The 25077-nt window shown below is 42.7% G+C and overlaps 1 pseudogene; it reads right to left on the bottom strand.

Moving 5' to 3' along the window:
- Window positions 1-4839: 4839 nt before the first annotated feature.
- On the bottom strand, window positions 4840-25077 carry LOC132018570 (alpha/beta hydrolase domain-containing protein 17B-like; annotated as a pseudogene).

The raw sequence follows: 25077 nt of genomic DNA, 5'->3' as shown, positions 1-25077 counted from the left end.
GTTTCGTTGATTTGTTCTATTGTCTTTTTGGTTTCTATTTCATTGATTTCTGCTCTGATCTTTATGATTTCTCTTCTCCTGCTGGGCTTAGGGTTTCTTTCTTGTTCTTTCTCCAGCTCCTTTAGGTGTAGGGTTAGGTTGTGTACCTGAGACTTTTCTTGTTTCTTGAGAAAGGCTTGTACCGCTATATATTTTCCTCTAAGGACTGCCTTTGTTGTGTCCCACAGATTTTGGACGGTTGTATTTTCATTATCATTTGTTTCCATGATTTTTTTTTCAATTCTTCTTTAATTTCTCGGTTGATCCATTCATTCTTTAGAAGGATGCTGTTTAGTCTCCATGTATTTGGGTTCTTTCCAAACTTTCTCTTGTGTTTGAGTTCTAGCTTTAGAGCATTGTGTTCTGAAAATATGCAGGGAATGATCCCAATCTTTTGATACCGGTTGAGTCCTGATTTAGGACCGAGGATGTGATCTATTCTGGAGAATGTTCCATGTGCACTAGAGAATAATGTGTATTCTGTTGCTTTGGGATGAAATGTTCTGAATATATCTATGATGTCCATCTGGTCCAGTGTGTCGTTTAAGGCCTTTATTTCCTTGCTGATCTTTTGCTTGGATGATCTGTCCATTTCAGTGAGGGGAGTGTTAAAGTCCCCACTATTATTGTATTATTGTTGATGTGTTTCTTTGATTTTGTTATTAATTGGTTTATATAGTTGGCTGCTCCCACGTTGGGGGCATAGATATTTAAAATTGTTAAATCTTCTTGTTGGACAGATCCTTTGAGTATGATATAGTGTCCTTCCTCATCTCTTATTATAGTCTTTGGCTTAAAATCTAATTGATCTGATATAAGGATTGCCACTCCTGCTTTCTTCTGATGTCCATTAGCATGGTAAATTCTTTTCCACCCCCTCACTTTAAATCTGGAGATGTCTTCGGGCTTAAAATGAGTTTCTTGGAGGTAACACGTAGATGGGTTTTTTTTTTTTTTTTTTTTTTATCCATTCTGATACCCTGTGTCTTTTGACAGGGGCATTTAGCCCATTAACATTCAGGATAACTATTGAGAGATATGAATTTAGTGCCATTGTATTGCCTGTAAGGTGACTGTTACTGTATATGGTCTCTGTTCCTTTCTGATCTACCACTTGTAGGCTCTCTCTTTGCTTAGAGGACCCCTTTCAATATTTCCTGTAGATTTGGTTTGGTGTTTGCAAATTCTTTCAGTTTTTGTTTGTCCTGGAAGCTTTTAATCTCTCCTTCTATTTTCAATGATAGCCTAGCTGGATAGTATTCTTGGCTGCATGCTTTTCTCGTTTAGTGCTCTGAAAATATCATGCCAGCTCTTTCTGGCCTGCCAGGTCTCTGTGGATAAGTCACCTGCCAATCTAATATTTTTACCATTGTATGTTACAGACTTCTTTTCCTGGGCAGCTTTCAGGATTTTCTCTTTGTCACTGAGACTTGTAAATTTTACTATTAGGTGACGGGGTGTGGACCTATTCTTATTGATTTTGAGGGGCATTCTCTGAACCTCCTGAATTTTGATGCTCGTTCCCTTTGCCATATTGGGGAAATTCTCCCCAATAATTCTCTCCAGTATACTTTCTGCTCCCCTCTCTCTTTCTTCTTCTTCTGGAATCCCAATTATTCTAATGTTGTTTCGTCTTATGGTGTCACTTATCTCTCGAATTCTCCCCTCGTGGTCCAGTAGCTGTTTGTCCCTCTTTTGCTCAGCTTCTTTATTCTCTATCATTTGGTCTTCTATATCACTAATTCTTTCTTCGGCCTCATTTATCCTAGCAGTGAGAGCCTCCATTTTTTATTGCACCTCATTAATAGCTTTTTTGATTTCAACTTGGTTAGATTTTAGTTCTTTAATTTCTCCAGAAAGGGCTTTTATATCTCTTGAGATGGTTTCTCTAATATCTTCCATGCCTTTTTCGAGCCCGGCTAGAACCTTGAGAATTGTCATTCTGAACTCTAGATCTGACATATTACCAATGTCTGTATTGATTAGTTCCCTAGCCTTCGATACTGCCTCTTGTTCTTTTTTGTGTGTTGATTTTTTCCACCTTGTCAATTTGTCCGGATAAGAGTATATGAAGGAGCAAGTAAAATAATTAAAGGGTGGCAACAACTCCAGGAAAATATGCTTTAACCAAATTAGAAGAGATCCCAAATCGTGAGGGGGGAGAAAGGAGATAAAAAGAGGTTCAAAAAGGAAGAAAAAAAAAAGAAAAAAGAAAAAAATGAAAAGAAAAGAATTTAAAAAAGAAAACAAATAAGAAAAATATAAAAAAGAAAAAATATATATATATTAGATAAACTAGTGAAAAAACGTTTAAAAAGAAAAAGGTAAAAGGTAAAAAAAAATTTAACCAGAAGGCGAGAAAAAAAAACAAAAAATGAAAAAGAAAAAAATTAAATTAACTGCAAGACTAAAAAAAATCACAGGGAAAAAGCCATGAGTTCCGTCCTTTGCTTTTTCCTCCTCTGGAATTCTGCTGCTCTCCTTGGTATTGAAACCACACTCCTTGGTAGGTGAACTTGGGTTCGGCTGGATTTCTTGTTGATCTTCTGGGGGAGGGGCCTGTTGTAGTGATTCTCAAGGGTCTTTGCCCCAGGAGGAATTGCACCGCCGTTATCTGGGGCCGAGGTGAGTAATCCGCTTGGGTTTCCTTTCAGGAGCTTTTGTTCCCTGAGCGCTTTCCGTAGAGTTTTGGAGGACGGGAATACAAATGGCAGCCTCCTGATCTCTGGCCAGGAGGAGCCGAGAGTCCAGGGCCCCACTCCTCAGTGCGCCCACAGAGAACAGTGCCCAGTTACTCCCGTCTTTCTGACCTCCGGCCGCGCTCCGAGCTCACCGAGCCTGCGACCAGTTCAAGGTAACACCGAGCTGCGAGCTTACTGTCGGCTCTCTCTGTAGCCAGCTTTCCCGTTGCAATACCCGCAAGCTCTGCGACACTCAGACACCCCTGATCCTTCTGTGACCCTGCGGGACCTGAGGCCACGCTGACCACGTGTGGGCTTCGCCTCGGTTTAGCCTCTGGAGCGATGTCCCTCAGTGGAACAGACTTTTAAAAGTCCCGATTTTGGCTTGCCGGGAGCTGCCCCCCCCCCCCCCCCCCCCGGGTCTATCTTCCCGTCGCTTTTAATTCACTTCTCCGCCGGTCCTACCTTTCAGAAAGTGGTTGCTTTTCTGTTTCCAGAATTGTTGTTCTTCTTCTCTTCGATCTGCCGATGGATTTTCAGGTGTTTGCAATCTTTAGATAAGCTATCTATCTGATCTCCGGCTAGCTGAAGTAGTCTCAGCCTGCTACTTCTCCGCCATCTTGACTCCTCCCCACCATGAATCCCAATTTTTGTATCACCATGGCTAGGTCTGGAGGAGTTTATGCTGAGTGAAATAGGTGAAGCAGAGAGAGTCAATTATATGGTTTCACTTGTGGAGCATTAGGAATAACACGGAGGACATTGAGAGAAGGAGAGGAGAAAGGAGTTGGGGGAAATCAGAGGGGAAGATGAACCATGAAAGCTGGTGGGCGCTGAGAAACAAACTGAGGGTTTTGGAGGGGAGAAGTGGGGGGGTTGGAAAAGCCTGGTGGTAGGTACATATTGCAGGGAACACTGGGTGGTGATTCCTATAAAATGAATCTTGGAACACTTAAAAAATAAAATTAAATTTTAAAAAAAGTAGCTCAACTTCACTTGGCATCATGGAAATACAAATCAAAACCACAAGGAGATACCACACCAGTCAGAATGGCTAAAATGAAGTCTGGAAATGAGCGATGTTGGCAAGGATGCAGAAAAAGTGGAACCATCCTACATTGTTGGTAGGAATGCAAGTAAGTGCAGTCACTCTGGATAACAGTATGGAGGTACCTGAAAAGTTGAAAATAGAGCTGCCCTACAATCCAGCAATTGCACTACCAGGTATTTACTCTAAAGATACAAACACAGTGATCTGAAGAGGCATGTGTATCCCAATGTATATAGCAGCAATGTCCACAATAGCCAAACACTGGAAAGAGCTCAGATGCCTATCAGCAGAAGAATGGATAAAGAATATATGGTATAGGGGTGCCTGGGTGGCTCAGTGGGTTAAGCCGCTGCCTTCGGCTCAGGTCATGATCTCAGGGTCCTGGGATCAAGTCCCGCATCAGGCTCTCTGCTCAGCAGGGAGCCTGCTTCCTCCTCTCTCTCTCTCTGCCTGCCTCTCTGCCTACTTGTGATCTCTCTCTGTCAAATAAATAAATAAAATCTTAAAAAAAAAAGAATATATGGTATATATAGATATATATCATGGATGTAACTAGAGAGTATTATGCTAAGTGAAATAATTCAATCTAAGAAATACAACTATCATATGATCTCAATCATATGTGGAATTTAAGAAACAAAACAGATTGGAAACATCTATAGTATCCATGTCTATAACATGAATCTGTCTAAAACCAGACAATGCCATATTTTTCAGGAGCTCACATCCTAAGCTACTAGCTGCAATGACTAGAACTTTATATGTATCTAACAAAAACTGGAAAGATTCAGTGCTTGGTTTGAAATCAGGGTGTGTGATGGCTCCAGATCACTCGAGGAACTTCTTTACATGGTTCCAGCGACCTTCCCAGTCTCCAGATGCACCATCAACAGCCATTTTCTCAGCCAGCAGCTCCTCTAGTCTCCTTCTTTTTTTCTCTGGCCCCTCACCTTCTGCCATATTGTTCTCTCCACATGTGGGTTTTCTGTGAGCCTGGTTACATAGCCCCCTATGTGAGCTTAGTTACATCACCCCCTACCCATCTTCCTACTTAGTCTTGCCTGTCCTTTATTCAGTCTTATGAGTTATGAACACTGGTGAAGTTCTATCAGAGATTTTGTCCATGTTTAGGAATAGATCTTCTGGTATCAGGAAGAGTGACTGGCATTCCCGAGGTCAAAGGAGAATGAAGAGTAACAGCAGCATTCTCAAACCAAGCAGCAAGATCTACAAATGAGGTGTACATCTGCTCTGGCCATATATGATCACATTTTCAGGGTGAATTCCACATCTTGTCCTAAAAGCAAGCGAAGCAGCTCCTATACCTGTGTAGAGATTTTTCTCTGTTGGCTTCCCAGAACCTGAACCATACTGAGAATAAGCATATGAAAATATACTACAATTAATCCATGATCCCAGTGGTATGGAAAAGCTGATTATCTGGTCAAAATCAATAGGATTTCCATGTGAGAAGAGTAAAGCATACAAGGCATTGGGTGAACAACACAAAAATACAGGAAATTCTGTTGCCTTGACTGGTTCTAGTCATGGAAACACTCTCAATAGCATCTTTTTCTCTAAAAGAGTACTGTCAGTCTGCTCCTTCTGACTGTTGTGAAGTCCAGGGTTTTCAAATTCATCACACGTTGGCATGTAAGTTGGATCAGGTGTTATAAAGGGTAATTTCAAGGCCAGTTTTCCAGGGAAAGGTGGACAGAAGAGGGCACATGCAGGGGCGCCTGGGTGGCTCAGTGGGCTAAAGCCTCTGCCTTCAGCTCAGGTCATGATCCCAGGGTCCTGGGATCAAGCCCTGCATCGGGCTTTCTGCTCAGTAGGGAGCCCACTTTCCCCTGTCTCTGCCTTCTTATGATCTCTGTCAGATAAATAAGTAAAATCTTAAAAAAAAAAAAAAAAAAAGGACACATGGGTCGCTAAAGGAAAGATTATGCATCTTCTGCACCTGAGGGGCCACAGCCAGGTGTCTGGAAGAAACTGTGGGGAGAGAGCCCGCCCCCACACACACACTGTCCTCAAAAGGGTGCAACCCACACTGCCACCACTGCTGTTATCTCCCCTTCTGGCACTGCACACACCACCCAGATGTGGCCAGATCTTCCTTCTCTTTATCCACCTCTCTCTCTTCCTCCTTAGCCTGTCACCACACAGCCAGCTCTTCTGGGAGGAAGGCAGGCAGGGTATGAAGGGGACAAACAGAACCCTCATGGAGGATATGGTCACTGACTTAAATATTTTGTAAGTATTCTACTTGTGATTTCCTTCGGCCCATTTGTAAAGAGTGTTTAATTTCTACCAATTTGTGAATTTTCCAGTTTTCCTTTTGTTGTTGATTTCTAACTGCATCCCATTGTGGTTGGATAGTTTGTGTGATATCTCTCTTTTTGATTCTGTTGAGTCTTAATTTGTGGTCTGACATGTGATGCATCCTGGGATTGGTCCCATGTACCCTGGAGAAGAACGTGTATTCTGTTATTTGTGGGTAGAGTGTTCTGTATATGGGAGTCAGATCTAATTGGTTTTTTATGTTGCTCAAGCCCTCTGTTTCCTTAATTTTCTTCTGCTTGTTGCTCTATCCAATTTTGAGAGTGGGATAGTGAATTCTCCAACTATTATTGTGGGTCTCTCTTCTTCTGCATTTCATTCTATGAAGCTTAGCTTCATAGGTTTTGTTGATCTGTTATTAAGTGCTACTCACTTATAATTGTTACATCTTCATGTTCTATTGAAACTTGTGTTCACATATACTATTCTTTTTGTCTCTTCTAAATTTTTTTGATTTTAAGTCTATTTTGACTGATATTAGTAGAAACACTCCAGTTTTCTTTTGCATATTTTGTGCACAGAATACCTTTTCCCATCCTTTCTCTGTCAAACTATTTGTATTTTTTAATAAAGTGAGTCTCTTTTAACTAACATATAGTTGGATAATCTCTTTTTCACTATTCTGCCAAGCTCTATGCTTTGATTGGAGAATGTTTATATTCATGTCTTTCTTGAATTTGGGTGAGTTTTCAGCCATTATTTCTTCAAACAATCTCTCTTACCTTTTTCTTTCTCTTCTGTCTGCAACTCCCAAAATGCTTATGTTGGTTCCCACTATGTTATGTCCGTGCTCCAGTAGGCTCTCTTCCCTTCAGTTCTTTTCATTCTGTTCCTCAGACTTGATCATTTCAATGGTCCTATCTTCAAGTTCAGTGATTCTTTCTTCTACTTGCTGAAATCTGCTCTTGAGCATCTCTACTAAAACTTTCATTTGAATTATTGTGCATATCAGCACTGGAATTTCCTTTTAGTTTCTTTTTGTGTTTTGTATCTCTTTGTAAATACTTTATTTTACCCATATCTAAATTTTTGTCTTTTTTAATTTCAGAGCATCATACAGACAGTTGATTTAAAGTCCTTGTGTAGTAAGTCCACCATCTCATCTTCCACAGGAACACTTTCTGCTTTTTTTCTTTTTTTAACTTGGAATGGGTCATGTTGTCCTGTGTCTCTGTACACTTTGTGTTTTGTAATTTTTGAAAATGGGTCATCTCAATCTTATAATGTGGTAACTCTGAAAGTCAGATTCTCCCATCAACATGTTTGTTGTTTGTTTTAATTTCCTTATTGTTCTAGGCTGTGTGCCAGAAATCCACCTTAGGTATACACATCAGCTCTCTTCATGTCATTTTTGAGCCTACACTTTTTCCTGAACATGTGTGTGCTTTCTACATCCCCATTACTTCGAGCCCCAGCCTACTCCCCTCACCTCAGTGCTGTTCAGTGAGAGTCTGAGAGCAGCATGGCAATACCTCTTTGTGGTCACAGGTCTGAGGTTATAGGGCTGAGCTCCTTTATTCCTGCTCACTCATTACCTCCCCAGTGTGTCCCTGACCTATGACACTAGCACAGGGCCCTACATAATGAGGCGATGCAGGTCTGGTCAGGTTTGGCTTGTAAAGTGTTTCCCAAAAATCTACACTGATATTGAGGTTTCCTCCCCACTGAGTACCCAGGTACTCTGGCTTTAGGGAACAGAGAGGTCTCCAAGCCAGAACTGTTGATTCCCAGATCTGCAGCCAGCCTGACAAATATGCTGGATGCTCCAATAAACACACTGCCACTTTCAATGGAGATGACTTTGGACACGAGTTCCTGTCACTCATTCCTACTGCTTTCTCTGATGCTAGAGGTTGGGACACTGGCTCTTTCCTCGGTCATGTCAAGTGATGTGAATGCCAAAACCTTCAGTCTGGACCACCTCAGGTCCCACTGTCTGCTACCCTTAACAGCAAGACAGGAGTTCTGCAACTCAACCTCAAATCTCATTTCTAGCCTGATGGCTGATTCGGGGATTTGAAGGTGGCTCACCACGTGCTCCAAAGGGCCTCAAGCCCTGCAGCTGAGTCAATGACATACAATATAACTAAAACCCCTTCCCAAGCCCAAGACATCTCAGAGGCATCTAGTGGTTAGGTGCTACCTGTCTATGCTGCCCATGTGTTTGGAATATGAGTGGAGGAGGTACTCTTCATATTCCTGGTTCCTTCTTCAGGCAACCAAGGCCAATACGTACATACTAAACTCACATAGGAATTCGTGCAGGTGCATACACACACACACACACTTCATAAAGAACTCCCCATGTGAAACACCTATAAATTTTCCTCTTACCAGGTCCAAGGCCAACTTGAAGGAACTCTGATCACAGCATTCATTCATTCATTCATTCATTCATTCATTCATTCATTCCTCTAGGTATAGTCCATGAATGCCTCTGGGCCAATCTCTGTGTTAGGCCTGGTAATCATTTAATGCCAGAGACACAGCACATATTGTCCTAATGCTTCCCATCTCACAGGAAAGACAGACAATAAATAAAACATAATAGTTGTACATTATACATTGCTATTACCTAGTGCTAGATAACAAAAAATCTCCAAATAATTCAATCACCTTTTATTCTCTCGCATTGTGTGAATCAGCTAGGCCCAACAGCAGCTATTCTTCTCTGTGTGACTTGGACAGGGACTACAGTCATATGGAGATCTGAATGGTTTGGAATATTCTAGAATATGTTGCCTCTCAGTGGGGAGTGTACTGAGGCTATTAAATGTTGCTTGCTGCCATTATGGCCCGTTGGTGCCATCTGGTGTTAATCCAGGTCTTGAAGGCTAACAAGCTCAGGGAGGAAAGAGAAACCAATAGAAGTCCATCTGGTGCCAAATATTGCTTTGTGTGCTCTCAGGACTTCTTCAGTTGTCCAAACTCAGCTTTGCCTTTTTCTGAAGGAAGATAACACCTTGACTATTTTCTCTCTTTCACTTCTTTTTTTAACCTCTACTGGTCTTCCCCTGCCCCACATGATCCCTCAGCATCGTCACCTGGGCCTGCTTCCACCAACCACAAGACAGGAGCAGGAAAGGGCGCTGGGACCAAGAACAGCACTCTGGAGCAGAAACTCAAAGCCTTCCCTCCTCTCAAGCTCCAACCTGTCCACTCAGGGAGCACAGAGCATCTCTGAAGGACAGGTCCTATTACCTCTTCCTCGAAGCCAGGCAGTGGTCACAAACACAGCACCTTCTCTCTGTAGGTGTCTTGATCCCCACTTGCATAACTACCTTTGCACCAGGGCTGTTGTCTGCTTTTGGCCATGCTCAACTACAGCCACAGAGGCCACCTGAAGCTCAGCCTCCTCCCTGTCCTCCCCTGAGCCAACAGCTCCTAACTGAAAGAGACATCAGAAAGCTCAGATGACTGGCAGGCAGTCAAGAAAAAGAGACTGCAGTGGGGTCTGTACATGACCTGGCTCAGGACAACCCCATGCTCCCCGCCCTCCACCCTCATCCCTGGCCCAGCTCCCATGTGCACTAAGCCTCCCTTGCTTGTTCTTGGCCCACTCTCACCTGGAATCACAGGTCCTACCCTAATGCTCCTTGCCTGCAGTTGCCAAAGCCTTCCTGCCCCTTTCCTAGCAGGGACTCCCCCAGGCAATTCAGGCAGTGCCTCTTACAACCTTCTTGTAAATAAGGTGTAGGAGATTCTTGAGACCCCCATCTCTGAGGCTATCTATCCACCCTCTGCATCCTGAAACTGCTACTGTCACCCCTTCTCCTTCACCTTCCACTTGAAAATGCCCCTGGACCAACCTTGCAGAGCCTGAGGGTAGAGAGCAGTGGGGGACCAGCTCAGAGCAGGGAGCCTCAGCCCTCACTACCCAGTCCTCATCCAGAGCAAGAAGAGGTTATGCTCACCACTCAAGGGCCCCAGGAACATGGCTTCGAATAGGGCTAAGGGTGTATATGCACATGTGGCTCTCACTGTCTCAGCACTCTGACTTCAGCTCCTGTTACATAGGCTTGTTGTTCCCTCCATATTGTGCAGAGGGAGACATGAGGAACCCCCATATCCCAGAGATCTCCTCCCATCCCACCCATTGCCCAGATTTCTCACTTGGGTTCCCACTGCTCTTGTTGACTTCTTGTTCTTAGAGAGAGGTCTCATGCAAGAATGATAAAAAGGATACCAGCAACAATAAGAAAATCAGAGGGTCATTCCTCCATTCTGATACACCAGGGCCTTCCCTGGAAAAGGGTCTTATATTGACCTGGCCACCCCAGGACCACAGGACTGCTGACTTCTCCCCATCCTGCTTCCTGTCCTCACCAGGCCCAGAGTGTGAGGGCATAGGGTGTGCACTGCAATTCTCTGTGGCTTCCATGTAGCAAGTGAACCTCTGATTGTCTCTCTAAGGAATCCTTATGGCCACAAACTCCAGTAAGTCCTGTTCCCACTAGGCTGTACTCCCATAAACCGCTGGGCATACTGGTCAGGGAGATATTCCTGGGAGAGAAACAGAACACCCAGCCTGCCAGGCTGGCCTTGCCCTCCAAGGTCTGGCTGTAGGTCATGTTCAGTGTTAGGAGCACTAGAGAAGAAAGCACAGAGCCAGTGAGGTACAGGGGAGAGAGAGAGAGATCAGGGCTGTTTCTCTCACCTTTCCACCTGTGGCTGAAGCTCTCATTCTCCAAGTCTATTCCACTTCCTAAGACCCAGTTCCTTTGGACAGGCATATTTTTGGACCCAGGATCCAGGCCTCACTCTGTTGGATCCATGTGTTAATGCTCCAGGGCAGGGCATGAATGTTGGGTTCTTGGGGTGAGGGCAGTATAAAGTAACAACTCTTTTTAACAGCGAGGTTAGGGCTTCCTCTCATGCCTGACGCCCATCTACACTGGTTCAGTTTTCTGTAGAAGTACCACTGCTTCCCTGGACTACTGACACCGGGAGGAATCATTACTTCTTCCCCTCCTCCTCCTTATTCTCCTCCTTCTCCTCCTCTGTCTTCTCTTTATCCCCCTTGCTCCTCTTCTTTTTCATTTATATTTATATATTCATTGACTGATTGAGTGGTTGATTTATAGAACAAGAGATTGCATGAGCAGCCAGAGGGGCAGAGAGAGATGGAGAAAGAGAATGCCACAGATTCTGCACTGAACAGGGAGCCACACACTAGGCTCAATCTCACAACCTTGAGATCATGGGCTGAGCTGAAATCAAGATTTGGATTCAAGCAGCTGAGCCTCCCAGGCACCCCTGGGAGGTTCACTTCTATCCCCACATGATTGGTGTTTCTGTCCTTTATTCAGAGGCTTTATTAGGACAGGTGGATCACAGTACAATGCACCAGCAGAACATATGTGCATTCCATCAGACAAAGAGGGCTTCCTTTGATAGGGTTATTGGAGGGAGGCATAATTGGTCCAGCAGAAAAGAAAGTCTCTGCCCCAGGGATGAACCATTTCTGCCAAAGAAACTCATCCAGGACCCCACATATTTCTGCTGCTTCTACAAGTTCTCCCTGTATATGAGCTGAGAAATCCTAGTTTTGACAGCCATCTGCATCCAAGGACTTTTTGATTTCCATAGCCAAGGTTTGAGCAGAGGACCAGGGAAGTGTCCATCCATGGATCTTCAGATCATAAGAGAGGAAGAGCTCCCCATTGTAGTGGAAATGCCTGAAGACCTTTGGTGCTGTTGTCTTCTCAGCTTTTCCAGTCCCAGATTTCCTAGACGGAATGCAAACTGGCCACTATCCTGCAGTGACTTCTTTCATCCTGTGTCCCTCTGCTTTCCTTGCCCCAGTGACAACTCCAGCCAGATGGGCCCTTCTGTTCTCCTCCATGTCTTCCCTGTGCTGGCTGTGTAATGGTCCCTGTAGGATAAAATCCATAGACAGTAAACCCTTACCCCTACTCCCAGGCAAATCCAGGGAAAGGAACAGGTCTCTGCTCTCTGCCTTGAACTTCCCTGGGAAAGATCTCCCATTCCCACCTGCTCCAAACCCCCCTCACCTCCTTTCTGTGCCTGCAGGGCTAGATGCCTTCCAGAGTCATTCTGAGGCTCCTCTCTTACTTTCCAAGTCCTTGGACTCTATGTGCCACGTCTCAGGTCCCAGGACTTCTTCTTTCCACAGTCCCTGTGGCTTTGGCATGTCTTTCTCACCGTCATGGTGCAAGAAGGCCTGACCATCCAAGCATCTCTCCTGAAAGTTCTCTGATGCACAGATCCACTATGGGACATCACCATGAGCTTTAATGAAGATCACCCATGATCTGGGCAGGAAAGAGAACATGAATGAAACTGCTTTCTGCAAGTGACTGCATGCCAAATGTTTCTCTGAAAGGTTCTGCTGTCCTGAGCTGCTTGAAGTCCTAAGGATACAGAAAATGCACCTGTACAAGTGACAGGAAGGAGGCTTTCCAATGCAGGTAGAGAGGAAAGAGGGCAGGAAGAAGAAGGAAGAAAAAATGCTGAGGTGGGTGGAGATGGTAGACATTCAGGACAGTAGCAAGGAGAAGGAGACACAGGCTCCTGTAGGGTAGGTTGGAGGTAAAGGGGAGAGGCTGACCTTCAGGAACCAAGCGTGGAACAACAAGGCCATGGTGAAGGAGAGGTCTTATCAGCAAGGAGGGAGGGGCAGTGGGTGGTGGCTACGTTTGAGTGATCTATGACCAGAGCTGACATGGTGCCCAGGAGGATTATGGTGGAGTGGAGAACCAGGGACCTTGCTGCCTGTGGTGAAGTTTCATCAGGGACTAGGTAGGGCCAAGTGAGGAAGGATTAGTGAGGCAGGGGGGCTGTGGAGGGGATTGTGACCACAGTGGTGTTTACAGAAGGCCAGTACTTCTGTACTGGCCTAGGCCCAGACTGGAAGAGTGGCATGATGATGCCTCTGGTGGGGAATAGGATGGAATTACCATTGTTCGCTGGGGAGAGAGAGTAAGCAGGGGTCTCAGAGCTGCTGGGCAGTGAGCCCAAGGGTAGTATTTTATTTTATTTTATTTTATTTTATTTTATTTTATTTTATTTTATTTTATTATGTGTAGTCTATTTTAGAAAGGAGGAGGAATAGAAGAGAAAATAGAGCCAAAACTCCATAGTGAACAGCTTGGAGAAAGACCTAGAGGGTAGGGGTTGTTTAGGTGGGGGTAGGGCAGGTCAGACCCCCAGTGAGGTTTAGGTGAAGGCTGGCTATAGGGAGGCAGGGAGGGAGGGAGACGGCTGGCTGTAGGGAAAGGCTGGAGCTGACCATGTGGCAGGAACAACCAGTTTTGGGGCTATTTGTCAGGAATGAGGCCCACTCGGGTCAAGGAACCAAAGCCAGGATGAAGGCCAAGGACCTGTGCATTTGGACCTGGAGCAGTTTTCTAATCAGTGAGGAAGAGGGATGGCAAGAGGCAGCAGGAGAGACTAGTGCTGAGGGTCTGGGAATGGGGGACTGGGTTCCTTGAAAGAACTTAATTACAGACTTACAGGCTGAGAGCAAGGAGGAGAGAGGCTGACTGCAAGGGCCCCACAGGAGGAGCTTCTGAGAGAGGAAAGCTTGGTGATGGCCAGACACATGGGCAAGGGCTGTGAGCAGGCATTTAAGAATTGCACCAAAAATAATAAGGTACTTAGGAATAAACTTAACCAAACGGTGGATAACCTGTACTCTGAAAACTATAAACACTGATGAATGAAATTGAAAGTGGCACAAACAAATGGCAAGAATCCATGTTCATGATATCACCTTACACCAGTTAGAATGGCCAAAATTAGCAAGACAGGAAACAACATGTGTTGGAGGGGATATGGAGAAAGGGGAACCCTCTTACACTGTTGGTGGGAATGCAAGGTGGTGCAGCCTCTTTGGAGAACAGTGTGGAGATTCCTCAAGAAATTAAAAATAGAACTTCCCTATGACCCTGCCATTGCGCTCCTGGGTATTTACCCCCAAGATACAGATGTGAAAAGAAAGGCCATCTGTACCCCAATGTTTATAGCAGCAATGGCCACGGTTGCCAAACTGTGGAAAGAACCAAGATGCCCTTCAATGGATGAATGGATAAGGAAGATGTGGTCCATATACACTATGGATTATTATGCCTCCATCAGAAAGGATGAATACCCAACTTTTGTAGCAACATGGACAGGACTGGAAGAGATTATGCTGGGTGAAATAAGTCAAGCAGAGAGAGTCAGTTATCTTGTGGTTTCACTTTTTTTGTGAAAAACAAATAGCATGGAGGACATGGGGAGTTAGAGAGGAGAGAAGGGAGTTGGGGAAAATTGGAAGGGGAGGTGAACCATGAGAGACTATGGACTCTGAAAAACAATCTGAGGGGTTTGAAGTGGCGGGGAGGGGGGTGGGAGGTTGGGGGAACCAGGTGGTGGGTATTAGAGAGGGCACGGATTGCATGGAGTACTGGATGTGGTGCAAAAATAATGAATACTGTTATGCTGAAAATAAATTTAAAAAATTTTTAAAAAGAATCCATGCTCATGGATTGGAAGAAAAAATATTGTTAACATTTCTGTTATCCAAATCAATCTACAAATTTGATGCAATCTCTATCAAAATACCAACAGTGTTTTTCACAGTGTAGAACAAACAATCCTAAAATCTGAATGGAATCACAAGGACTGTGAGTAGCCAAAGCAATCTTGAAATATAAAAGTGAAACTAGAGGCATCACATTCCAGACTTCAAGTTATATTACAGAGCTGTAGTAATCAAAGCTGTAAGGTACTCACATAAAAATAGACATATGGATCAATGGACCAGCATAGAAATTCAGAAGTAAACTCACACTTACATGGTGAACTTTTTTTTAACAAATCAGAAATGGATACGTGATAGGAAAAGACTGCCTATTCAACACATGGTGTTGGAAAAAGTGGACAGCAACATGCAAAAGAATGAAACTGGGCCATCTTCTTATACCATACACAGAAATAAATTTAAAATGGATTAAAGACCTAAATGTGAGACCTGAAATCCTAAAAACCCTGGAAGAGAGCACAGACAGTAACTTCTCTGATATCAAGGGCAGCAACATTCTTCTTGGTATGGCTCCTGAGGCAAGGGAAACAAAAGCAAAAATAAAGGAGTGGGACTACATCAAAATAAAAAGTTCCTGCACAGCAAAGGAAACAATGAACAAAACTAAAAGGCAACCTACAGAATGGGAGAATATATTTGCAAATGACATAACTGATAAAGGGTTAATATCTAAAATATGCAAATAACTAATACAATTTTAAAAAGAGAAAACAAATATTCCAGTTAAACAATGAACATTAGACATGAACAGACATGTTTCTGAGAAGACATCCACATGGCCAATAGACACATGAGAAGATGACCAACATCAATCATCATCAGGGAAACCCAAATCAAAACCACAATGATACATCATCTCTCACCTGTCAAAATAGTTAAAATAAAAAAAACAAGAAACAGCAAATGTTGGTGAGGATATGGAGAAAAAGGAACCCTCTGAAACAGTTAATGGGCATATAAACTGGTATAGCCACTGTGGAAAACAGTATGGAGATTCCGCAGAAAATTAAAAATTGAATTACCATATGATCCAGAATTTCACTACTGAGTATTTACCCTAAGAATATGAAGACATTAACTCAAAAAGATATGTGCATCCCTTGTTCATTGCAGCACTATTTACAATAATGACATTATGAAAATAGCCCACATATCCATCGATAGATGAATGTATTAAGAAGATGTGGTACATTTATAAAATGAAATGTTACTCAACCATAGAAAAAGAATGAAATCTTGCCATTTGTAGCCACATGGATGGATCAAGAGAGTATCGTGCAGGCAAAATAGACAGAGAAAGACAAAGACCTTATGATTTTACTCATATGTGGAATTTAAGAAACAAAACAAGAGAAAAAGAGAGAAATAAAAAAATGGAATATAAACATATATAAACGCAAAGATATATAGTAATATACATAACTATAGAGAACATATGGATGGTTACCAGAGAGGTGGTGGGTAGGGGCATTGGGTTTGGGTGAAACTGGTGAAGGGAATTAAGAGTATGCTTATCTTAACAAGCAGTGAGTAATGTATAGAATTGTTGAATCACTGTATTGTACACATGAAACTAATATAACAGTGTATATTAACTATGCTGGAATTAAGATTAAAAAAACAAAAAAAAAGAAAAGAAAGATTAGTAAGTGGGCATCCTTCCCATACATCCTAGGCAGTTTTCTTGCTGATATTTAGGCTGAGTCCTGAGGTGAGTGAGGCTATACACAAATTTTAAGAGTGGGTTCTTCATTCCCTACAGTTCTATGGTTTTCATGAATATGGTCTCTTTGGTTTTCAAATCCAAACATAAAATGGGGCTCATTTATCCTGTGCAGTACCTAGGGCCCAGTGCCTGATGTAGAGCACAGACACTTTGCTTCTCAGGCAATTTTTGTATTTTTGAGATTCCATCCTATTTTGGATATTGTTCCTGGGGTGAGTTTTTTGGTTTTGGTTTTGGTTTTGGCAAGAGTGTCTCTGCTTCTCTTACCTGTTTTGATGCTTCCCTTTTATCCTTTGTTGTGGAGGCTCAGAGGAGATAATCAGAGGATATTATTCCATAATCAGCTGTAAACTTGTTGGGTGCATGGAAGTAGATGGGTTCAGGATCTTCATAAGCTGCTTGAACCAATCCCCTGACACAATCTTGACTACCATTATTCTGCAAGAACTTCTGAAAGACTCAACACACAGCTTAAACTCATAACCCCTAGACAAAGATTGACACTCTCCACCAACTGAGACAGCCAGGTGTCCCTACATTTTCAATTTTGTGATTTCTTCTTTATATCATATACATAATATACTTGAATGATATATATTTATATCATATTCTTGTCATGTTATATTTTATGTCTTCTGATTCCAATATTGAAGTTTCATGAGCTTCTTTTTACCTCCTGTTCTTTCTAGTTACTCAATCACAGTCTTTTTTCTATTTGTACTTCTATTTCTTGCTACGAGTTGCTTTTTTTCTTTGTGCAATTATTTGTGTGAAGTTTTTGACACATAGGCTAAATAGAGATATCTAGAGAAATTTCTTTCTTTTTAAATAATTTCTCTTTTAAATTAAATTAAATGATTTTATTTATTTTTTTAAGTAAGCTATATGTCAGTGTGGGGCTTAAATTCACAACCCCAAGATCAAGAGTTGCCTGCTCTACCATCTGACAAGTCAGCTGCCCTGAAATTCATTTCTTTCTTACAGCTTTTGGTTCATCACCAATCCAGGACAGTTAGAAGCCCAACTAATGACATGAAGTTACTTTTGTCCAATGGTCAATGGCCAAGCAAATTTGGACTACAAATCATAGAATCTTTAGTCCGTGATTGCAGATTTCTTGAAAGAGTGGTTTGTTCACTTTTTGCTGACTCAGAGGCAAATGTCTGTAGAATATTCTCATACTTGAAGATAGACTAGATTTGGTTTGGCTGGGAGAAGACATTTTGAGCAATCACTTCATCACCCAACATTGCTACTTCACTTATTTGTGAGTATGAACTGGAGTTGAAAAAAGCTGGATCCATAACAACAAAGAAGGGAATTAGTTCAAAGATGCCATTTAGGAGTCACTTCTTCACCCAAACAGACTTGAGTGCCTGCAGTGTATAGATCGAGTTCTACTCTCCAATCACTGCTCCAAATGTTGAAAATTGTCATTCTTTTCCATTCCTGGCTCCCAATGCCCATTCCCAGAACATGTACTTCTCTTTCTATGTAAAAGAATTCCACACTTCAACAATCTTTGGGGCAGATATAGCTCCATCCATTGATTAGGGGAACCCACTTTGCTAGGATATGCGTTTGGACATGACATGACAGGACATGCAGTTGGACATGACATGAAGCATCAACAGTCACCTGCCAGATTTTGACTAAGGACACGTGACAGACACACTGGGACAGCATCCATGCATTTGGCACAGGTGGTTTGGGTATGTCACAATAGAGTCATGCAGCTACAAGAGGTAGTAGTGATAGCAGTCCTAACCTTGGGGTCAAGTGTCCTGCATCAGGGGAGTCACTGGTGTGAATGGTGGCATTGATACACAGTAGCAGGGCCTTGAGTGTAGGTGGGCCTCCACCTAGGGTTCACACTAGATTCTGTTCCTGGCTGTGTAACTTCAAGCCTGTATTGTGGTTTTCCTTGAAATAAAACAAGGTCTTCAATCTCTTTTCCCCAAGTATCTCTGTAACTGTACATATGTATCACAAGGGGTCATAAACCCTTGTAGGAAAGGGTTTCCAAGAGCAAGAATTCAGACATTTTTTTCCAGCTTTATGAAGATGTGATTGATATTCACCATTGTGTGAGTTTAGGGGTACAACCTGCTGATTGATACATTTCTATACTGCACATGATAGCAACCACTACAACCATAGCATTAGCTAACACCTGTATGATGACACATAGTTACCATTTCCTTTTCTGTGGTGCGAACATTTAAGACCTACATTCTTAGTAACTCAGAGATTTTATGTTGAGCTGATAACTTCCTCAATCTGCCACCTGTCTGTGTCCCATGGAAGAGAAAATGTGCATCTCCCAGCATATCTTGCATTTTGCTTCCTACAAAAATAGTATTACATATTTTATTAATTCAATATTCCAGAGATGGACAGAGTTCATGTGGACAAACAGGGGGAAGGGCAGGGGGAGAGAGAAAGAATATCAAGCAGACTCTGCACTGAGTGTGGAGCCCAACTCAGAGCTCCATCTCACCACCCTGTTATCATGACATCAGCTAAAACAAAGAGTTGGATGCCCAACTGACTGAGCCACAAGGTGCTCACCAAAACCCTTTAAATGTGTATGTAAGACCCCTTCCCACAATGAGGGCTCTCATCAATGATTCAATGACTCTCTATCTGCAGAGCCCCAGGATTGCTTGTGGGTTTGTGACAAATACTCAGGCCTCTCCCCAGACCCACCACCTTAGAATGTTGGACGTGGGGCCAGGAATCACTTACTTAATAAGTCCTACAGGACGGGCTGATGCACAGCCATGTGGGAATCCTGCTTCGTGTGCTTGCTACTCCATGTGGTATCTGAAGAGCAGTAGCAACACCACCAACCTTGTTATTAACGCAGCATCTCATGCTCTACCTCAGACTGTCTAGATCTTCATATCCCAGGAAATTCCTGTGCACACTGAAGGCTGAGCCTCCCTGGTCTATGTGCCTTCTAGACGCAGAACCACATCGTGCAGTGCACTCTGGGTGTGCGCTCTGATCAATTTGCTTAGCCCTGAGAAGTCCAGGGTTTCTTCCTATTCCTTTATCTTCTATGGTCATGACCCTCTTGGTCACCTCATCTATGCTGAAAGCTCTAATCATCATTTACATGATATCATCTCCCAAATCTATTTCTCCAACCTAGATACTTCTCTTACTCTGCAATCTATATCCAACTGCCAATCTCTTTCCATTTCTAGTAGACATTTCTATTCCACACACCTAAACTGGATGCCTGTGATGATGGTTCCCCAATGTCCCCCTTCCAGAGTCTTTCCTGTTCCCATGGATAGCACTCTGCATTTCTACTTGCAGTGTGAAATACTGGATGTCCTTCTTGATTCCTTCTTCTCACCACCCAGAACTATTCCAATAGGAAATGCTACAAAGTTCATCTTTAACTCTCTCCCATAGTCGATCACTTCCTATTGTCTTCCCTCCTCATACCCCATATGTGTCAGGTGTGCCCCATTTTCTTGGGTGAATGCCCCATCCTGGGACACTGCTGTAGTTTCCTACAAGTTCCCTTTGTTTGCTCCCACTGCAACTCTCAATTCTGAATAGGAGCAAAAAGATACTACTTAAGAAAAATCAATCCTTTTGATCTGTTCATTCCTTTTTTTAATTGTGTTATGGCAGTCACCATACAGTACATCATTAGTTTTTGATGTGGTATTCCATGATTCATTGTTTGCATATAACACCCAGTGCTCTACACAATCCATGCCTTCCTTAATACCCATCACCAGGATCACCCATCCCCCAGCCCCTCCATCACTTCTAAAACTCTCCGTTTGTTTCCCAGAGGCCATAGTCTCTCTTGGTTCACCTTGCACTCCCATTTCTCTCCCTTCATTTTCCCTTCTCCCAATGTCCTCCATGCTATTCCTTATGTTCCACCGATAAGTGACACTATATGATAATTGACTTTCTTTGTTTGACTTAATCCACTTAGCATAATCTCCTCCAGTCCCATCCATGTTGATGTAAAAGTTGGGTACTCATCTCTCTTTCTTTTTTCTTTTTTAAAATTTTTATTTATTTAAAATTTCTTTTTAGTATTCCAGAATTCATTGTTTATGCACCACATCCAGGGCTCCATGCCATATGTGCCCTCCATAATACCCACCACCAGGCTCACCCAATCTCCCTCCCCCCACCCCTCCAAAACCCTCAGATTGTTTTTCAGAGTCCACAGTCTCTCGAGGTTCATCTCCCCCTCCAGTTTCCCTCAACTCCCTTCTCTTCTCCATCTCCCCATTTCTTCCATGCTATTCCTTATACTCCACAAATAAGCAAAACCATATGATAATGGACTCTCTCTGTTTGACTTATTTTACTCAATAATCTCTTCCAGTCCTGTCCATGTTGATACAAAAGTTGGGTATTCATCTTTCTGAAGCTGAGTAATATTCTGTTGTGTATATGGACCACATCTTCTTTATTCATTTGTCTGTTGAAGGGGATCTTGGCTCTTTCCATATTTTGTCTACTTGGACATTGCTGTTATGAACACTGGTGTGCATATGGCCCTTCTTTTCACTACATCTGTATCTTTGGGGTAAATACCCAGTAGTGCAATTGCTGAGTCATAGGATAGGTCTATTTTTAATTTTTTGAGGAAACCTCTACATTGTTTTCCCAAGTGACGGTACCAATTTGCATTTCCACCAACAGTGTAAGAGGGTCCCCTTTCTCCACAACTTCTCTAACATTTGTTCTTTCTGCCATTCTAACTGGTATAATTTACTGCTGTAACGGTCTATTTCTGAGAGTGGGGTGTTAAGGTATCCTACAATTAATGTATTATTATCAGTATGTCTCTTTATTTTGATTAACAGTTGGCTTATATAGTTGGTTACTCCCATGCTGGGGGCATAGATACTTACCATTGTTAGATCTTCTTGTTGAATAGACCCTTTAAGAATGATATAATGTTCTTCTTTATCTCTAACTAAAGTCTTTAGCTTAAAATCTAATTTGTATAAAATGAGAATTGCTATCTCAGCTTTCTTTTGAGGTATATAGACATGAAAGACAGTTCTCCATCCCTTCACTTTCAGTCTGGATGTATCTTTAGGTTAAAAATGAGTCTCTTGTGGACAGCATAGGGATGGGTCCTGTCTTTTTATCCAATCTGCAACCCTGTGCCATTTTATGGGAGCATTTAGACCATTCATATTGAGAGTGATTATGAACAGACAGGATTTTGTTGTCATCATGTTGCCTTTGAAGTCCTCGTTTCTATGGATTGTCTCTTGTATATCTCTGTCTGTATCACTCTTGGGGTATTTCTCCTTTTATAGAAGCCCCCTTAATATATCTTGCAAGGCCAGCTTAGTGGTCACAAATTGTTTTAGTCTCGATTGGTCCTGGAAGTTTCTTATTTCTCCATCTATTCTGAATGAGAGCCTTGCTAGGTAAAGAATTCTTAGCTGTGTTTTCTTCTCCTTTAGTACCCTGAATATGCCTTGCCAGCCCTTTCTGTCTTGCCAGGCTTCTGTGGACAGGTCTGCCATTTTTCTGATGCTCCCCCCATCTATGTGAGTATTCTTGCCCCCAAGAGTCCTCAAAATGGTTTCCTTTGTTCTAAGATTTGTGGGTTTTACTATTACATGCCTGGGGATGGATCTGCTCTCATTGATCTTGAGGGGTGACCTATCTACTTCTAGGACATGATTATTTGTTTTATCCTGTAGATTGGGGAAGTTCTCAGCTACAATTTGGTCAAATATATCTTCTAGTCCTCTCTCTCTCCATTCTCTCAGGGATCCCAACAATTCTGACATGGGAACATTTCATGGCATCATTTATTTTTCTAATTCTATTTTTGTGGATTTTAAGCTGTTTGTTGCAGGCCTCCTCCTGCTCCTTGTTTTCTATCAGTTTGCCTTCAAGATCACTAGTTCATTCTTCTACTTCATTTCCCATAACTCTTAGAGTATCTAGATTAGATTGGATCTCATTGATTGCCTTTTAAAGTTCTGCCAGATCTTCTCTCACTTCTGCCCTTGACCAATCTATGTTGCCATTAATAGTTTTCTCTAGCTTGACTATTGTCTTCATAATTGCTACCTTGAAGTCTAGTTCTGATATCTTGCTTAGATTCATATCCATTAGATCTGCTGGAGAGGCCATTGTCTGTGGGTCTTTTATTTGTTGGGAATTCCTCTTCCTTGTCATTCTTTTGAGTTGTGGTTGAGAGGATGTATAGCTGAAAATATCAACAACTATCCATGCTAGGTGAACCCTGGGAAGTTTCAGAGCAATGGAAGTCATCTCTAAACGAAACAAAACAAACAAGCAAAAACCCAGCCAAAATGGGCCCCAAGACTAAGCTTTATAAAGTACAAAAATAAAAACAAGCAAACAAATAAAAAGACTGACAAAAGAAGAAAAAGAAAAAAAACTAAAGAGGGGGAGAGGTGGCTGGAAGGTGGTTATAATCCCTAGATGTGGGTGAGGAGGGTATTTCAGTTCTTTCTGTATGTATCTTATCTTTATTAGAGAACTCAAATTTCTAGAGATACAGGGAAATTAGAACAGGTATTTATATAAAGGTAATATTGAATAGGAAAAAATGGCTACATTGAAGCTTATATATATATATATATATACATATAAAAAAGAAAAAAGAAAAAGATACATATGTAGAAAAAATTGAAATTACAAAGTTCCTATGGAAAATGTTGTATTAAATATCTAGTCGAGGGGTGCCTGGGTGGCTCAGTGGGTTAAGCTGCTGCCTTCGGTTCGGGTCATGATCTCAGGGTCCTGGGATCAAGTCCCGCATCAGGCTCTCTGCTCAGCAGGGAGCCTGCTTCCCTCTCTCTCTCTCTGCCTGCCTCTCCATCTACTTGCGATTTCTCTCTGTCAAATAAATAAATAAAATCTTTAAAAAAAAAAATAAATAAATATCTAGTTGAAGTGATAAGTAAGTTAAAAAAAAACAAGAATAATGAGAAATAATTTTAAAAAGAGATAGAGAAAAGTTGTATCTAAAAAATATACAGGTTGTTAGGCAATACCAGGAGTTTAATATACTGTTTTCTGCTTATGGTGGGGTTTTGCAGTTTTATGGGGACCCTGTGGTGGTTGTTCTTTTGTTCTTTTGGCTTGTCTTCTGGGGGACAGGCCTGCCACGTTGCTTTTCTGTCAGTCTTGCTTGGACTGAGTTACCCTACCCTCTATCAAGGGACTTGGCTCTGTGGAAACTGTTTTTTTTTTTTTTTTTTTTTTTTTTTTGGCTTTTGTTCTCTAGACACTTTTGTTCTCTGGTGGCTTTTTGCACCTGTTTAGAGCGTCAGAGTACAGTAAACTGTGTACACCTCTACCTACAAGTCAGAGAGAAGCCTCAGTCTTCTTCCCTCTGGATGGTTGAGAACACACAGACTCCTGCTCTGCAAACTCCACTGAACACTGCAACCTCCCACAGGAAGTGTGCATCCCCAGCTACCATCTCAGTGATCACTGGAGGACCCTGCTTGTTTTTGTACCAACATGTCACCAAAACCATGAGGGATATTGGTCTGGGTGAGCCTGGTCCCATGGCTGCAGTTCTTGAGACTGCTGACTCAAGTCCACGTCAGGTCCTCTCAGACGTAGACAGGTGGGTGGTCAGTGGGTGGCTGAGCTGTCTCTGGACTGTGGGCTTAGGTCCATGCCTGAAGCCACCCAGTTCCAGCAATTGTCCCTTTGTTCTGTCTGAGTGCTATTATCAGTCCCTTTCCATCTCGCAGCCACTGGTCTCCAAGCTATTGCTGGTCCCCAGCTCAGGACACTTTCACTTTGGGCTATTTTTTCCAATGGCTCACTTGTGCTGGGTCCCTCCCCCTTCTGTTTCTCCTCCGATATCTGTCTGCACAATCCCAGCTCCATGTTTTGTACCTCTTGAGTGATGATCCTCTGCCCCCATAGAGATCCAGATGTATAATCTTACATTTCAGGCTGATGTCATGGGTGTTCAGAGTGCTCTGATGGCTATTCAGCTCAATTCAGGGGACCGGTTGAAATAGGGTCCCCTACTCCTCTGCCATCTTGCCCCTACCCAGATCTGTTCATTCTTGTAACTCCACATTTCACTCAGAGAAAACTCAAAACATTTCTCACACCCTCAGGCCTGCATGATGTGGTCAGTATCTGACCTCATGTCACCTGATCTCTGCTGCAGCTGCAGTGACGTCCTCACCCCTCCTTGAACACAGGACATGCTCCTGCCCTAGTGCGTGTGCACTGGAGGATCCCTGCCTGAAAAGAACTCCCCCCAGGCCTCCTCTTACACAATTCCTTCATGTCCTTCCAATCTCTCAGAGGTCACTTTCTCAAGGAGGCTCACACTTACCACTGTTGTAAAATAGCCATCTTCCTTGTCCCCACACAGGTCTCCTCCAGGTCCCCTTCCTCACAGCACTTCCCAACTTCTAAAACACACACTTCCCTTAGTTACTAACAGACAGCCTTCCCCTCACTGCCAGAACATATGACCCACCAGGCGGACCCATTTGGTCTGTTTCTACTTCACTGAGGTGTCCCAGATGCCACAATAGTGTTCCTGAATCTGACACTCATTTATCACTTGGAGAAATGATCTGCACAGAGAACCTCTGTCTTCTAGATGAGTCTTAGGCCACAGCTGTTCCTGGAAGCTATCACTTTTCTCACCAGTGGTGGTCTCCTCCAT

The sequence above is a fragment of the Mustela nigripes genome, chromosome 5 (genome assembly GCF_022355385.1).
Source record: "Mustela nigripes isolate SB6536 chromosome 5, MUSNIG.SB6536, whole genome shotgun sequence".
NCBI lineage: Eukaryota > Metazoa > Chordata > Mammalia > Carnivora > Mustelidae > Mustela > Mustela nigripes.
Note: the sequence above shows the minus strand (reverse complement) of the source record. Positions and strands in the feature narration are given on the sequence as shown.